Source organism: Chaetura pelagica, unplaced genomic scaffold, assembly GCF_000747805.2.
Source record: "Chaetura pelagica isolate M959 unplaced genomic scaffold, ChaPel_1.0 scaffold101, whole genome shotgun sequence".
NCBI classification, from domain to species: domain Eukaryota; kingdom Metazoa; phylum Chordata; class Aves; order Apodiformes; family Apodidae; genus Chaetura; species Chaetura pelagica.
Genome location: NW_009952564.1, coordinates 4,745,082 through 4,762,228, shown reverse-complemented (window position 1 = coordinate 4,762,228; position 17,147 = coordinate 4,745,082). Strand labels below are relative to the sequence as shown.

Below are 17,147 nucleotides of genomic sequence, written 5' to 3'. Positions count from 1 at the left end.
AGGAATGTCCTCTTTCATCCAAATGCAGGATGGATTTTTGATAAAGAGTGAAAAAATGAAAAAATGTCAGGCAATGAATCAAGTTGGCATAACACACCTGAGGGACAGACATTTTGTGTTCTTGAGTAAAAAGTTATATGATCTCACAAGCTTCCCACATAACTTCACTACCAGGGTTGTCTCTGATAGCCACCATATTCCTCCACCCCTAAGAGTTTCCTATATAGCCATACATTTAATTTGAAAGCCAAAGTTGAAATGTATCCTTGACAATCTCTGAGCACACCTCAGTTCCAGTACTGAGAACCTCTCCCAGACTGAGCTGCATCTGTGTCCTGTTTGGCAGACACCAAAGTGTTCCTCACCATTGTCCTTACCCATCCCGATCTCCAATACAGGAAACTCAGACAGACATGCAGGGAGTCCTAAAAGAGAGTCCTCAATCTGAATGATCAAGGAATTGGAACTGCAGGGCATACCCTACCTGCCCTAAATACTACAGCCAACAGCTTGCAAGGGCAGCTCAGGTGCCACTATACTCTTACCTCACTTTGGGTATTAGGAATACAGGTACCGCCTCATCACGAGATATTTGGTTCAGCCTTTTCCCTGCTCTGGAGCACCATGACATGAAGTCAGTTTCACAGTACCTGCATGCATGTATTTAAGAGCCACCTTCAGATCTTGGCTACAGAAAAAAAGAAATAGCATGCTCTAGCATCACAATGGATCAGATCCAATACCCACTGCAGGTCTCAACAACACCATAAAGCACAAGAGAAAAATACTAGTACTCTACAAGAAATTCAAGTGAATCCTGCCATAGCCTCTTATTCCAGTGTTACTGCTCTACTAGTTCTACACTCCGCAGTATAACCAACACAGCAGAAAGAACACTGGGTGAGCTTTCCACTTCCCTATATGCTCACAGTAGTCTAACTGCAGTACAAGAGAGCTAAGCTACTACCACTTTCCTCAGGATGGTTTGAAACCAGTGGCACCATAAACACACTTCTCAGACCCTGACTAGAAGTCCTCTTCTACGAGGATGTAACCAAGTTGGACTTGGTAACAGCACTCCAAGCAGCAGCAGGCTGAAAAGCACCTGACTATTGTCAGTTTTCACTGTCATCCACAGCACTCTGAACACCAGCAGTGAAAAGTGACCAGAATTAACTTTAAGCAAAGGCATGAACTCTCTGAGGATGCAGAAGCATCTGGTCCAGGTCAAGGAAGCTTCAACCTGGTTCCCATCTCAAATACTATTTCTTAGATGTCAGAGTAAGACTGCTTTTACTTTTTCTCAGAATACTTAGTTTTTGCAAAAAAAACCCCAAACATTATTTGACTTTTGCAAACTTTTTTTGAGGGAACTTTCCAGGAAGTTACATAAAATACTTTACTCATGTATTAAGTGGAGGAAGAAGTATAAAAAACCCCAAAACACTACTAGACCACTTAACATGCCTGTTTTTATTTTATCTATACTCTTATTGAGCTCCTTTTCCTGTCAACTGTTTAGCCTCATATTTTAAGGAGTAAAGGGGAAACTTTTGAACTTAATTGCCTCTGTTTCTTGAGAAACACCTTTAATAATCACTCAAGCTACAGAATTTTAAAACTTCTGTAAGTATTGAGTCTTAACAGATTTCCAAGAAGAACCTCTCTGCTTCATAAACTTGAATCCACTATCAGATCCATCTTCACCAGCTGTTTCATTGACACCAAGCCACAAAAGCTTACCCAGAACTGTGCACGTGCCCAAGGATCTGCACCAAAATGTCTCAGAGGAGGGTCAGGCCCCTGTAAGATTAGCTGCATGTAGGGCTTCAGCCCTGCAACTGTAATAGGGAGACTGCTGTGACAGAAGCATTGCAGAACTGGGCCCTAAAATAGTATATAAAGATCTTTGTCCTCTCCACATCTGAAGCACAATTCTTAAAAACCAGCCAAACAAAAAACCTCTGTATTTGTGAAATAAAAATCAATTATTTGGGTGACAAGAAGGACCAGCATTCTTGACACCAAGCTCCTGAAGATCTACATGCTGTTTCCCCATTTTTTATTTTGTTGGGTTTTTTTAGAAGGTTTTTTTCAGTGTTCTTTTTTTTTTTCCTTGAAGATGAATATTTTTATTGTACTAATTCTTTCCCATCTCCCTCAGATGCATGGCCCCTGTCTTAAAGATAAACCAAAAGCAGGACAAACTCAGTCCAAAAGATGTAAATTTAGCAGCATTTAGAAAAAGAACAGCAGTTAAAGACCTTATAGTGCTGGCTGGAACTGTAGAGCAAGGGGATAGCTTCCTTGGTATCTACCAATTATTCCTTATTATCTTATTAGCTTTTTACTGTGGTGGTTGTTGGTTTTTTTTCACAGTATAGTACACAAATGGCTGGATTTGAAATCAAAAGGTAAACAAGATACCAAGGATTTTCTTTGAAATCAAGTTCTCATTTGATCAAGACTGTGCCAACTGAGAAAGTGAAACACACTAAAAACCCTACATCGACACAGCTCTGAACAGTACTAGCCTAAGAAAAGCACAAGATCCATGGATTCTCAGTCTAATTTGCTTTGAAACGCATTCTTAGGCTTCTTTGCTATTGACCTACGTTGAAACTACAAGTTTAAACTTGGGACCTGAACCACAAAGTGCTCCACAAAATGCCACACTGCTGCAATGCCAACTTCCTTCCAGCTAACTTGTGCCAAACCTTAGAGCAAGAAGCTCAGGACAGAGAGGTGAACTGAACACTCAGAAATAATAAATAGAGACCAAGCCTGGCCCAAGAAGTCCCTTTGAGCAGTAGGACATTTTAGCTTATGCCTGGAACTAGCATAAATATATTTCTTCACACATCTCAGACCACAAGCAGAACATGCTTATGCATCCTTGCAAAAAGCGACATAGGCAATATTCACACAGCTGAGTTAAGAAGAGACCCTGGGTTGTAACAACAAAACACCAGGTGACAACAAAGAGGTAGATGGTGTAATAAATTTAACAGTGACAGAGAAACTTACAGGAAGTTCAAGAGTGCTGTACTTGGTTCTGCCACCAACCATCTGGTCTTACCTGAACATCCCCAGGTCTACCGTGCAATCTGCAAAACGGGGGTGGTAACACTGGTTCTGAAATGTTTGTAAAATGTAGTTAGTTGATGCCTGTAAAAGTACACAATAGAAGAGCACAGTGTTATTATACTCTAAAAATGTGCTGTTTAACAAAATATGAAACACATGACTGACAACACTGTGTTCTACAGCACACACTCTTAAATACTTTGTTTATATACCTTTTAGAAAGTTAATTATTTTGACTCCCCAGATAGGATGAAATGCTGAAAATCAACCTGAAGTCTACCACTCTAGAGAAAGCAGGTGGTTTTCTCGATCTTCACAAATGCTTAACAAAATTAAGCCCTGGAGTAAAATCTTCCCCAAGTATTATAACACCACCACAATCAATGAAATTGCTATTTTACCCTATGATAAAGCCAACCCAAGGTAATAAAATTAATAATAATAATTAAAAAAGCATCTGGACAATTCTTCTCAACTTTCTGCCCTGCTACTCAGTACCAAGTTTTTCTTCTAGACATTGTACAACACTTCACAAAGGAAGAAGCCGTCACCATCCAAAGTTTGTAAATAAAGAAACAAAAAGAAAAAAGAGGCAATCTTCCAAGATCATGAAGCAAGTTAATGGTATAAACTGCAGCATCAGCCAGTGTTTTGAGTTTTTTTTCCCCTGTTCCATCCAGCACAATTTTCAGCCTTTGCCAAAATCCTAGAAGGAAGTGTTAACCTATTGTTTGAATGTAAGTGCAGAGTTGAAATGTATTTTCAATTACCCCTCTGAATATATTTGAGCTTAAATACCAAATTACTCTAGATACAGCACTGCATATGCCCCTGGTAATATTTCAAGAAGTTCATTCACTGCCCAGGACACATTTTACTAGATACTCACTCCAAGATTATTCTTCTTTGGTCCTAGCAGTACTAGAATATAATTTAGGCATTATTCTACCAGTTTGTCTACCTTAGAATATAGCCTTGCTTCAGCTACACTATAACACAATCAGAACACTACAGCACCAGAACACTAGTTTATACCTAGCATGGCAATTTGTGTGTGTGTGCTTTACTTCTATACCATATACCATCAATAATTCTCAAAAGGCAAAAGAGCAAGCCTTCAGAAATGCAAGCACACCACTGTGAAGGGGATTTTACTGCTTTTTTTTTGGTGTCTGTAGCTGAAAAAGTTGTAATGGCACACAGTACCTTATTCTAAGATTACTACAGCCATGCTCATATTTACACCCACATCTGCACAACAGTAAAATTCACACCAGTCACCAGTGTCATTACACTGGCAAAGTACAGATCCTCAAAGAATCCTCAAAGAGATTCATGAAGGTTTTCTTAAAAGTCAGCATTTTTTTCCAAAGTCAATAGTAAGATTCTCACTAAACTCAGCATGACAGTGATTAGATCTACTTGGGCACAGCTCCTGGGCAACAGCAACTCCTTCTTGGATGTGAGGTGCGGAAATAATACATATGGTTAGTTGCCCCCGTCACTTTCAGAACTGGGGGGGTAGAAATACCTCGGAAAGTGACACAATGCATTCTGCAGGCAGAATAAGGTGGGACAGTTTGCAAATGATACTCTTCTGCAGCATACCTTATACAAACTTCAGAGTGCTTGGGCTAAGACCAAGCACCTGCCTTTGCACACCCTTTATGCCTGGCTGGAGCTGCTGTGAAAGAAGACTGCTTGTCAGTGACACTAGTTTGGTTCAGCACAAGCAGAAACTCTCATGGTTGTGAAGATACAATTTTCTGGAAGTTTCCAAGTATAAAACAGCCCGTCATCTAAATATAGACTGTTGGCAGGATTATTTCACTAACTTGATCCATCTGACTAACTCTCCAAAGCAATGGGGGGGAAAAAGTAAGCTTTAATTGCAGTGATGGGACCAAACCCTCTCCCCTACAAATGAAAAAAGCAAAGAGTGAGGGTGTCTCATTCTTCTCATCAAGTGTTACTAATGCAGTTGCAGCAATATTTTAAATGTGCACTGCTCCTAGCTGGTTTTGCCACAATCCCCATGACTAATGCAGCCAAATTCTGTTCAGTAGCCCTGCTGGAATTGCACAAGTTCACACCAACTCTGAATTCAGACAAAATCCAGATTTTTAGCCTGACCAGTAGCCTATTTCAATGTAATCTAGCAGGAAAACACTATTAAGCATATGCTTTAGTAACGGGCTTCTCTGAGACATCTCAACAGAACAGCCATAAAGACACCAATTCTCCAGAGAAAATCTTAGCTCAAATACTTCTTTTCTGAATGGAAAGAAACCCTTAACATTACATATGTTGGAGGGGGGGAGGGAGGGCAGGGGGAGAGGAGGAATTAAGATAGAACAATAGTTCAATCCTATGGAAATGCAGTAACTATAACATCAGCCACACCAGTAAAGTACTCTGTTTAAACACTTACGCTAAACAAGAACTAATTGTTTTAGGGCAGCTTCATAAAACATGAATGCTTCAGAAATAAACAGCTTCCATCAGAAAAGTTGCTTAAATATGCAATTACTGTGTTTCTGTAGTGATCTTGTACCAAACGTTTGTGAAAATGAAAATGACGACCCTTTCAGGATGAGTGATTCATCTCTGGCTCATTCTCCTCTTAAGAAAAAGAGTAGGTAATACTCAGTAACTCTTCCATTTCAATTTATAAACATTTGTGACCTATAATAGCATTCTGACCTTTACTTCGATTTTCTTCTAATTTCTATTTAGCTTTCCAATCTTACCTTTTTATATTTGGTTATGTAAGACCACAATAACTGTTGAAACTTTGAATACCCTATGCATTGACATGGAAGAATATGGAAAAACAAGACAAGAGACAGGATCACGAAACCTACGTTTGCGCTGGGAAGAGAAGGCCATAAACCCACTTCTTTAAGTGTGTAACTCCTCCTTTGGGGCAGGGACAAATTTGCAATATATGAGTAGTTTGTATAACTGTGCCACCAGGCCTCAGGCACACTCCACATTTCTGAGCACAACTCTTGTACTACCTGAGGTCTAACTCTGCATTCCTTAATGGTCACAGATACTGCTACATGGTTCCCCTGCTCCAGAAAAACTGCGTTGAGCTGCAGAGCCAATACATGTTATCAAGCTCTCTGACTCTGCCAAGATGTTATTAATATTTTGATAGGGTGGGGGTTAGAATTCTTCACCCATGCTTGCTCACAGAGTTGCTATGACATATTCACCAATTATTTATCTTTTTTTTCCTTACTCTTACTTCATTCAATACATTAATACATTCAGCATCAACCAGCTCGGCTTCACTTTTTGGTTTCTGGACACCAGTGGTGCCAGATTAATTCCTGGAAGCTATAAAGTCCCCTCTCAACCATTGAAGGCATAGTCACACGCCACATAGTCTTGAAGAAAGGTTTTGCAACAGCAAATTAAAAAGAATCACTTCAATTTTATTTTTACATTAAGTACATAACTGTATAAACAGATAGGTATCTCTTGATCTGTATCTGCTAGCAGCTAAAGAGGGGTCTAGGGCCCACAAAGAAAGGTTAATATGGTGACAGTGTCACCTACTAAGCTACTTTTCATTCCTTAATGGCAGAAAATACTGCCCAAGGCATCCATTAATACAAGCAAAAACTCAGGATAATGGATACTGAAGTCATCTAAGAAAATATATTCAGCTTAACAGAAAGATACAAATGAATCCCTTCTGAACAAAGAAATCAGACTCACATTTCTATCAGATGTTATTGATGCTAAATGTATTTTAATATAAAATGCCTAATTGTACTGTACCTTTACATTATGACAAACCAATGTTAAATTCTACTGGACTATTATATAACTCAATTTATATTCAATTAAAATGATCCACAGATGTTTGATGTCAAAACTGTAAACAAAATTCAATTACTAAACACATAAGTCTTCATCAAAGGACCAAGAATGAGCATTAGCTTTAGAACTAAGTTACCTGAAAGTAACTTCCATTGCATTTGCAGAAAAAGTGTCTTTGCTCCGTTAGTCACTTAATGGAAGTTTGGTGCAAAGTTGATAAACTAACCGGGTATTGAAAAAGCAAGATCACTTGTTTTCCTCCTCACCTGAGAAAGCAAAGCAGAGAAGTTCGAGTCCTACTAGTTCTAAAAGGTTGCATTTGGTTACTACAAACTCTATTTTCATTAACTTACATGCATGTGTGTTTGTGCATGAGTGTAGCTTTATTAAATAGGACATTTTTGAAGACCGCAATTTAAAAAATTTGTCACTTCCTAAATTAGTAATTTTGTAACAGTTGCAATCTAAAGAAATGTATGTAAGCCATGTAACAACTTAGAAAGTGTGCAGGCATACAGCGCATCTCTGAACTAACAAAAAAGCAGTGCCCAATTTAGACTAAAGGCTATATTTAGCAACATATTTTAACGGTCATCTACCAATAGATTGCCTCTGAGAAAACAAATACAAAAATGCCAAAGCAAAATGAGATTAAAAGCACCAATTTAAATGAAGTGTTTGTTGACCAAAATCATTATTTAAATCAGTTCAACAGACAAAGCTAGAATGTCAAGGCATCAGACATGGAAGCATACATACAGAAGGGCTCATGAAGACCACGAATACGAGGTATAAGAACCTCCCTGCTTTCCCTGGGCCTGCCCCTACTACCTCCTTCAGCCCTGCTCAATCTGCAAAGCCTGTTAGTGCTCCACAAAATACCATCCCCCACTCACAAAGATTTTTTTTTTCCTCTAGGATCCTTGAATAAGAACACATACTGTCCTCACTGGAAGACCTGCACTGTGGCCTTCTCTGATGGGTCTGATTGCACAGGGATGCCTGTGATGACTGCCTCACCTCCCGTTTTGATTTCTCTCTTTCTGTCTCCATAAGTGAAGAGTAACAGTAAACTTCAAATGCAGCCCTGCGGGTCCACTCAGAAAAGGCTGTACACAAGAAACTAGATCACCCATGGCACACAAAGCAGCAGGACGATTCTTAGACAAAACACAGTATCTGGCCAGTTTTCTCAGGTGCTTCCCTCCCCACATTCCAGCATCCTCATGCTTGCTCTGGCCCTATGGCCACATGGTGCAGGGAAACAGAAAGCTTGATAGGGACGTAGTAGAGAGTCCACTTCACTATATAAACAAATAATCCATTTCCTCTAGGCTCATCTCTCAGGAGGGCAGGATTTTCCTTTGCTGATTAAAAACCAGGAAGACTTTGCAGGCACGCAGGCACAAAGCTTTGTTTGGAGCTCCCACCTGAACAACAGGCCAACTCTGAGCAACAGCAAACTATGCAGAGGTTTCAAAGCGTCAAACTAAGCACCCAGATCCCTTTGACAGCTTCTTCCAAAGGAAACTTAACGGTCCAGAGTGTGATGAGGGCCTTCATGGTGTAAGATTTTGCCTGGATCACTTTTAACCAGAGACTTTATTTACCCTCTGGTGCTCTGATGTACAATGCTGGGGTGAGACAGGTGAGCACAAGCAAGCACATGCAAGGAAAATACTGATTTACTACCAAAGGAAACACTTAAAAGTTAATTAATGGACGTGGAAATATTTAACCCACTGTTACACTTAGTCTATTCGTAATTTACTCCCCTTATTTAAGGTTTTCTGTATTAAGAAATAAAATTAAAAACTTCCCCCCCCAGTTCTGACACTTCCACTCTTTACTTAGTTCCAACGGATTTCAGAGAATGGCACTGGAACTTCCGCTTACTCTTTTGGCATTGGAACCCATTTTAACCAATAAAACAAGTAAATTGTAAATAGTTACTTGCATTGATATATTTGCTGCCAGTTTTGTCATTCTTCATTTTGCAGACACCAAGCTTCCCCCTATAAGCACCTGTTTCTCCAAAAGCAGCTGGAAATTAATTATGCTATTTTTATTTTCTTATTAATTTGTATTCCATAGCTCTGTAATCAGTGCTGGATCATGCTGCAATTTTGTGTACTTGTTTCAAAATACATTATGAGCACTTGATGACTGATGTTTAACACAACGTATGAAAGAGTATCTCAAACAAATTAGAGGGAAGAAATATAAATAATGAGACTTTACTTAAATAAGAAAAAGTATTACAGACATACTCAAATAAGATAAACTCTGAAACTCAGAAGTTTGTGACACAGAGCACTCACCTATTAGAAATTCAGCCTGGCATAAAGTTTGCAATATTCAACATGAAGTCTGGGTATAAAGAAACCTTTTGAAAAGAGAAAGAATATCTGAAACTAGACTTACCAATTAAGTGGAGGTGATAATGCTACTTCTTCCCAAATCTATCATCTCCAACCATTGACCTGCAGCACATCAGAATGCTTTGCCTAGCCACATAACCAACTTGGGAAGCAAACACAGTCCAACAAAATAGCCCATATGCCAAAAGATGCATCACCTACTAACTGGCATTTGAGCACTTCAAGCTCTTGCTTCTCATTTATGGGAAATCTGTGTATTTCAGCAAGGTCTCTATTCCTAGCCTTTCCTGCATTGCTCACCATCAGGTCAAGGACTGCCTACAAGCTTGTGCACTGTTCACTAAGTACAACAGGTGCACGACCCTGGCAGGACTATATGCACAGCAGTAACTAAGAATAATGTGAAATCTGCAGCTTTCCTAAGGAATTATAGGCCACCAGTAACTTCAGGCAGTAGATCTGCAAAGGGAGGCACGTTCAGATGCAGCTCTGGTTCTGGCTTTTTGTTCAGGAATCCAACTGAATAGCTGTAGCTGCAGGATTGAGCTCTACAGATACACTGATGTTCCTGTATTTCACCTCATAAGGAATAAAAAATAAAAATCAGCATGATGTTGCTAACTGTAGATCACTGTAAGCAAGATGTGACTCCAATACCACTTGTGGACAGCAAGTCAAACACGGCCAACTACAAAAATGCCCTTTTCATCAACCTGGAAAAAAAAAAAAAAAAAAAAAAAAAGAGCGATTTCCTCCCAACTTTTATGCATAGATTTTAAGGCAGAACATCACATTTCAGCTCCACTGACTTTCATGGAGTTACTTCACATTGAAGATGCTGAAATAAGATAGGAAATCAAGTCCTCACTCACTCCTTTTATTCTCTCCCAAGGTTTTCTTTATCCAGCTTCATCTCTAAAACTCTCATGATGTTGTTCTCTGAAATACTGCTTTGACAACCACAAAATAATGCATTCTCTCACACACATAACAAAAACCTAGGATTATTTGCTTCATTAAAGAACACACAGGCTGAAGAGTGAAGACTTACTGTTCTACAGCAAGAGACATAATCCTGACTATTACTGTGTAACATGCCCTACCCACTCTCATTGCTGGATAACTTCTGATTGTTTAGGACATGGGTACAAATGAAAAAGAAAAAAATCAACAAAACAACAAGAAAGAGACAGACACCTTCTTATAACACGTATGTTTAAAAGTCCTTACACAGCCGGCAGAAAAAGTATAGTGGGGAAAGAACTGAAAAGTATGGATTTAAAGACAACAACAGTAAAGTACTTCCTGGCACTCTTGGCAGTACAGTGTAGTCACCACTCCATGACCTAGCCTGCCAGAAGCCCAGGACCAGGTTCAGGCTCTCCTAATTTGATTCCTGTCACGAACCACTTCAGCTCTCATCAACAGTAGCAAGGAGTAAGCCTTTAAGATCTGCACCTGGTCCTACCACAAGGAACTCTGGACTTCAGAAGAGCAGGACAAAGCCCTTCCTAAGAGCCTGGACTGCAGAACTCTTCCTCTTGCTACTTCCACATGAGGAAAGCAATCCCACAGATGAGCATTAAGTTCGTGTGGTTTTACAATGTCTCAAAGCACACTCCTCAACAATCTGCTATGTACATATTACCTTTAAGAAATAAAATATTTTAAAAATAAAAACAAAAACATCAAACAGGCAGAGGTAAGAGATCTATTCACACTTCCTCTCAGCAAGGGAAGGTGTAGACAGGATTTCTTAAGCTTCTTGTCAAAAGAGCTTCCACCTGAATTAAATTCCATAGATCCCATGCTGCATAAGTCCACTGAATTATTTTTATCTTTGCTGAATGAGGCTCACTGTGACATGAAGGGTCAATAAAACGCTGTTTCTTATTTTCAGCAATTGCTACATTTTATAAAGTCTCTTATATCAAAACACCCACATGGAAGATTTCTGACAATAAAAATGCCATGCTTCCTAAGCAACTGATTTTCTTAGTATAGTCTAATGAAATCCTGTTAACTTTCCTCCCTCTTGCTAAAAATCAAAATTCTGTTGTACTAGCTTTCTTTGTACTCAAGATAGGCCTGAAGCTAGTTTATTTTCACATGCTGAATTGTCCATACTCATAAGCACTCCCTATTACATTACGCATTTGTGTGATATAGTGGAAAAGGCACAAACACTGAAAAGTGTCAAAACCATGCTTTTCCTCTTTGTTAATCCATCTTTTATGTAACTGAATTTATAAACATTAAAAATAATAAAATGCTGCTATTGTGAGAATACTACAATTAGGTCTACACGCAGGCATTAAGTAAAGTATGTTTTCCTCCTCAAACACAACTCCTACTTTAAATCAAAGCCAACTGATATTCTCAGTCACGCTAGTAAGCAGCAAATCTGAAAATCTTACAAGATTAAATATTTCAGTGGTTTAGAAATAAATTTCAAATTAGTAAGTCACCCTATTTATCACAACACTGCCAGACAGGATGTAACACTGCCACAGTGCAAAGTAGCTGCTTCTGTCAATTCCACATTTCGTAAGTAAATTAGTTGCGATTTCTCCTTAGATTATTAATGGGATTAGAATGTAAAGAACTACTTCAGATGAATGTGTACTTTTACATCTTTGCTATGAAAACTAGCATCTTAGTTTATACAGTTAATAGAAGGAAGCTGGCAGTAAATAGTGTAATAATCATATAATATACACAGCAGCTTAAATACCATGTTTAGTGGCAAAACCTATTAAGTGAGTTCTTGTCCTACTTTGGACTCTCCTGTCAATAAATATAAACAAAATGAAAAGTCAGTAATTACTAAGCACTGTTCTGAAGGGTTTGTTTGGTTTTTTTTTAAATTCTTTGAAAGCAGCATTATGAATGAAAGTTGAGCATTAGCAGAAGACATCCACCTGGCAGAGAATTCAGTGAGACTAGGCACATGTCAAGACAGGCATTTACCAGGAAAGCTTCAGTGCAGTAGCATACAGCAAGGAAAAGGATACAAAACTAGAGTCAGATGCGGATTTTATTCCATTCCCTACTAACACTAACCTGCTAAGTGACTGCAGGCAAGCCTACACTCCTTCACTGCTTTGCATCTCAGATGGATAAAACAGGGATTAAAAAATGACTGTTCCTTGTTCTGGGGTGTGTGATTAGAGTATGGTTTACGTACCCCACCAGACAGGACACAAGCATATGAATAAAGCAATGCTTGTGACTGCAAATTATTAACAATGTTATTATTGAGAGAATAATGTGCTTTTTTTTCTTTCTATTCTAAGCCATGTAACAGCAGTCCATCGAGCTGTTCTTGAAATCAGAGTAATCCTTATGTTACTTCAGGTCTTACCCCTTCTGAAACTGTCAAGGGTGACTGCTGTGCTTTTTGTGAAATTCACATATCCACTCAGACCAAGCCCACCACAATGCTCTCTGACAGAAACACTGCATTATTACTGATCCTTAAAAAATAAATAATAAAAAGGAAGTAAGTCCTAATAAACTTTTGCAATAAAACAAAATGAAAAAGCTTGTGACAATAATACTGCAGGAAAAGAGGGCAGAAGGGACAAGGTTAATACTGTGCAAGTCATAAAAGTTAACTTTTTCCCGTTTCTTCTCAAGAATATTTTGAAATACATACAACTATTATTTCAGTGCAGCTTGATGCACTCCTAAACAACAAAGAAAGCAAATTAAGGTTACAGTAAGGTAAAACACTATCCATATCACTCAAAAGACCCCAACAAAACTACAACAAAAAGCCAGAAACAAACAGAAAACAAAACAACAAAACTTAATTCACTCAGGAAAACTGTCCCAATGTATGAGCACCATATGACTTAATGACACAGGGAAGTACTCTTCCCTGTAAAGACCCTTAGCCTCCATTTGCAGGTTGCAAAAGGACATGCAGCAGTACTTTCATGAGTAAACTATCTCTGCATCTGCCAGTGGGCCACAGTAATGCTGCTGACTCCATCAGCAGCTGCATTAGGCCACCTCCACAGCAGGGCACAGGAAGTCCAGCTGAGGTTCAGAATTTGGAAAGTGGCTTCTGTTTCCACCTTTCTCTACCCAAGAGCCACCTTCAGATAAAGAGGGAGGGCTGAACACTACACCTGCCATGTACCACCCAAAAAGAAGTGATGCCCAGATTTCACTGCAGGTGCACTTACAACCTTCACACTAAGGCAGAGACTTGCACACCTGAGGTCTCTTCATCCTTACCTGCACCTCTCCCACCACATGCCATAGAAGAGTAACTGTCCTCAACTCGCTTGGAGAAAACTTCCTTTCTTCACACCACTCTGCTACCAGCTCTTACGCCAGAAGACTGCTCTACCTAACACCACAGTGACTGAGCTTCAGAGACAACACGAATACTCATCCCAAAGATGAATGCTAGCAACCTGGAAGAATAAGCTCTGAGTGTGAGCAACTGTATCAGGGAATCTAACAAGACTTGCCTTCTGCTTAAAGATATTCACATGTGTACAAGATCACAAGCTATGGAACCATGAATTTACAAACAAGCTGTATTGAGATCATTCTGTATGAAAAGAAAAAATATTAGCTATAAAATAACTGCATTATTGCCTCTGATATTTTATGTAGAAATCTGACATTTAGTATCTTTAATTATTCACACAACCGCTATTAAGGAGAAAGGTTTTCTTCCTTGAATGGGAAAATAAACATGGGCAAATTCCTCTTACTGTCACTCCTACACTGCTCCTAAATAAACCTTCTGCTGAAACCAATGAAAGTTTTGCAGGCAATGAGTTTATGGCAAGCAGCCCCCAAAAAACTCAAATGCATCAAGGACAAGCTGCTTAAATATTTTGAGTTTACTGTGACACAGAAAAGTTATGTTTCTGCTGAATTATGTATCTGCTTGAAATGGTTTATCAACTTGCTGTGCCAAGAGGGACAGCAGTCTACAACAAACTTTTGAGACCATGGCCCCATTTTTTAAGCATTTACAAGTCCCCTTGCTAAGTGGCTCCCCCTCTTTTAGCTTGTGACACACCAGCATGGCACCTGGCACTTGTTAACCAAGACCAGAACCCAGGTGTCTCTCCTGTGTGTCAAGACTGAATTACTAAACTTCATTCATGAGTGGTTACTGAAAACTGAACAATAAAAGAAATCTTAGCTTTACCAAAATAAAAGCTCCCTAAAGTAAATGGAAGTTTCTATTCATGGGCAAATCTAATGAAATCTCTATGGTCCCCTTAACTAGGCACACTCTTTTTATTAACTTTTTTAAAGCTATGAGAAAATCTGTTTATCTACTTCCTCTAAAGCTTCTATATTACACCTTTTGCTACAAAAGGGTACCCTACCCTGTTAATTTGTAATTTGTTCAACATCAAGTAAGACCTACATTTATAGTATGAGGCACAAAATCAAGGTCCACTCCTCTCAAAGTTGTGGGGAGATTATGACCACCACTTCATATAACCAACCAAGTTTCCATGTATCCAAAAGACTTCATCATGTAAAACTAAAACTAGATATTCACTGAAGATACTACCTGAATCAAGGCTCCTCTGCTATTCTTGTTCAGCACATTTTACTATTATTTCAAATAGAGAAAAAGTCTTTGGCACTTACAGCACTCTAATCTGACTCTTACCTGAAAACACAGAAAATTAAGTTCAGAAATCAGTGCATTTGTATTCAGCTCTCAACAACAGTGCAAAGCCTATCTGCCTGTTTTCAAATTTTCCAATGCGATTTTACTTCACAAAAATTCTTGCACCAATTACTCTACACAGAACAGGATCCTTGTCAGTAATGCTGTAAAACCGAAAGCAGTATTCTCCTAAGGAACTAGCATGACACAAAGAATTTCAGTAATTTAATTTGCTGTTTATACTCTCAGACCTACACAAACCAATCTCACTACTCACAAAATCCGAAAAATTAAAATTCAGGTGTAATTCTACAGCAACTAGAGAACAGGCAGAGTTCTCCCTTCAAACGATCTCCCCATAGTGGTTATCCCAGCCTTAAGACTAGTTCTGTGGCCATAGTATCACACAAGACCAGCTGCTCCCAAGAGCCGCCTTCGAGCCAGCATGTTTTTAGGACCATCGATTACCCTACGTCTGCTACATAACGCCTGAAAAGGTCAAGAGTATGTTATTAATCATTCGCATGTATGAATACTAAGCGCACCCCAAATACATGTCCTGCCTTGTTTTTAATTATGTACACAATAGCACCATAAAAAATAAATCACCTCCCACTTCCCCGTTTTGGGCTAAATGCAGTCCAGTGCCACTGCAGGTGACTGTATGAGAAGTGCTTCAAGTGCCACTCGTTGTATGCCACATCGACGAATGTGACCCCACAGATTTAGAATCTCTCCTTTAAACTGCTGCTTCTACTTCAGCTCCAAAGGTGTCAAAAGTTTTCCCAGTGTACAGCTTAAAAAATAGGAATACTAGTTAATTAGTCACTAAGATTCATCTTTTAAATTTATAGGTACCAGCATTAATCAATGCCAAAAGTAGTAACACAGAAAGACCATGGATGGAGTCTTAATTAGTTCCCAGTTTACGTGTTAAAACAGAACCAAGTCCTATTGTAGTAGTATAACAGTTCTGCTGAACTTCTCACTGATTCTTGACCTCCAGAGATTTCCAATTACCTATCCTGTTTATATTTTCACATTTTTTCCTACCACTGAATTTTAAAAGTACTTGACATTCTCATTAAGTTTCTGACCTGTGGGTTATACTTTCCACATTTTAATGTTACTTTGGTTTAAAACTTTTGCCCTAAGTCAATCAGCTGATTATCTGTACAAAGCAAGCTTTAAGTTGAGAGGGAGATCTAAATATGCACAGTCTTTCGATTCTCAAGTTATTCATACCCACCCCTTCATACAAAACTTTGTAACCTTGCAGTTGCTACGAGCACCCCAAGAAGACATGTCTCCTGAGGTGCTAGAACCTGAACAATCATCTTCCATGTAAGAAGTGGCAGCACGAGGAGCTCTATCTTATCAACAACAACCGAGTCCTTTTTCCATGTGTACAGTTTATGTACTTACCCAGGGAGGCAAATGGTAATCACAGACAGACGAAGATGAAGCTGTCTCAAAGCCTTTGTCATGTGATAGTGACCTATAAAGTATCAAATAAAGGCACATCATCAGCACACCATGATTTTACAATATTGCAACTCGCCACAACATCAACAAGAGAGAACCCAAAACTTGAAACTTGCTTCCTCTTCACCCCCGCCCCAGAGAAGTTGTCATTAAAACAAGATGACAGTCGCAGGAAACACTAAGGAGCAAACAAAAGATGCACCGTGTCTTTAAAGGGCATTAGGACTGGGCAAATGGAGCAAATCATCAGTGTGTGCATCAGCAGGCTGGGTTATTTCTCCTCTATGTCTCTCGCACACACGGATGCATGTTTATGCGCACACACACAGACACATATACCTACACACAGGGATGCATCACGCAATTATTTACGTGCACACAGAGAGAAACACGCAGGCATTACCCAAATAAAAGGCAGAAAGTTGATCACCATCTGCAAGGAGGCATACATAACAATAACCCCGGGGAACTTACACAAGTGAGCGATCAATCCCCGCGCGTGGGTAAGCCAAACAACGCGAAATTAACAAGAATAAGCCGCCAGGCTGCAGGTACGAGATCCACCCGGGGAAACAGACAGACACACAGACCGACCGACCGAGCGAGGGACGGACGGAAGGCAGCAAGGCTGTTAACAGTTGCAGGTAATGCCCATTCCCCCCCCGGCCCCGAAGTCCTGAGACCCTCCACCGCCGCAGCCCGCC

At 39.4% G+C, this 17,147-nt stretch overlaps 1 protein-coding gene across 1 annotated transcript in view; it reads right to left on the bottom strand.

Annotated features, from left to right (window-relative positions):
• BBX (bobby sox homolog (Drosophila)) overlaps nucleotides 1–16,452 on the bottom strand; it is a 136,840-nt gene extending 120,388 nt beyond the window's left edge. Inside the window, exon 1 of the mRNA XM_009993358.1 lies at nucleotides 16,384–16,452. The gene's annotated coding sequence lies outside the window, so the exon portion shown is untranslated. The remainder of the gene's footprint in view (nucleotides 1–16,383) is intronic.
• Between the last annotated feature and the right edge of the window lie 695 nt (nucleotides 16,453–17,147).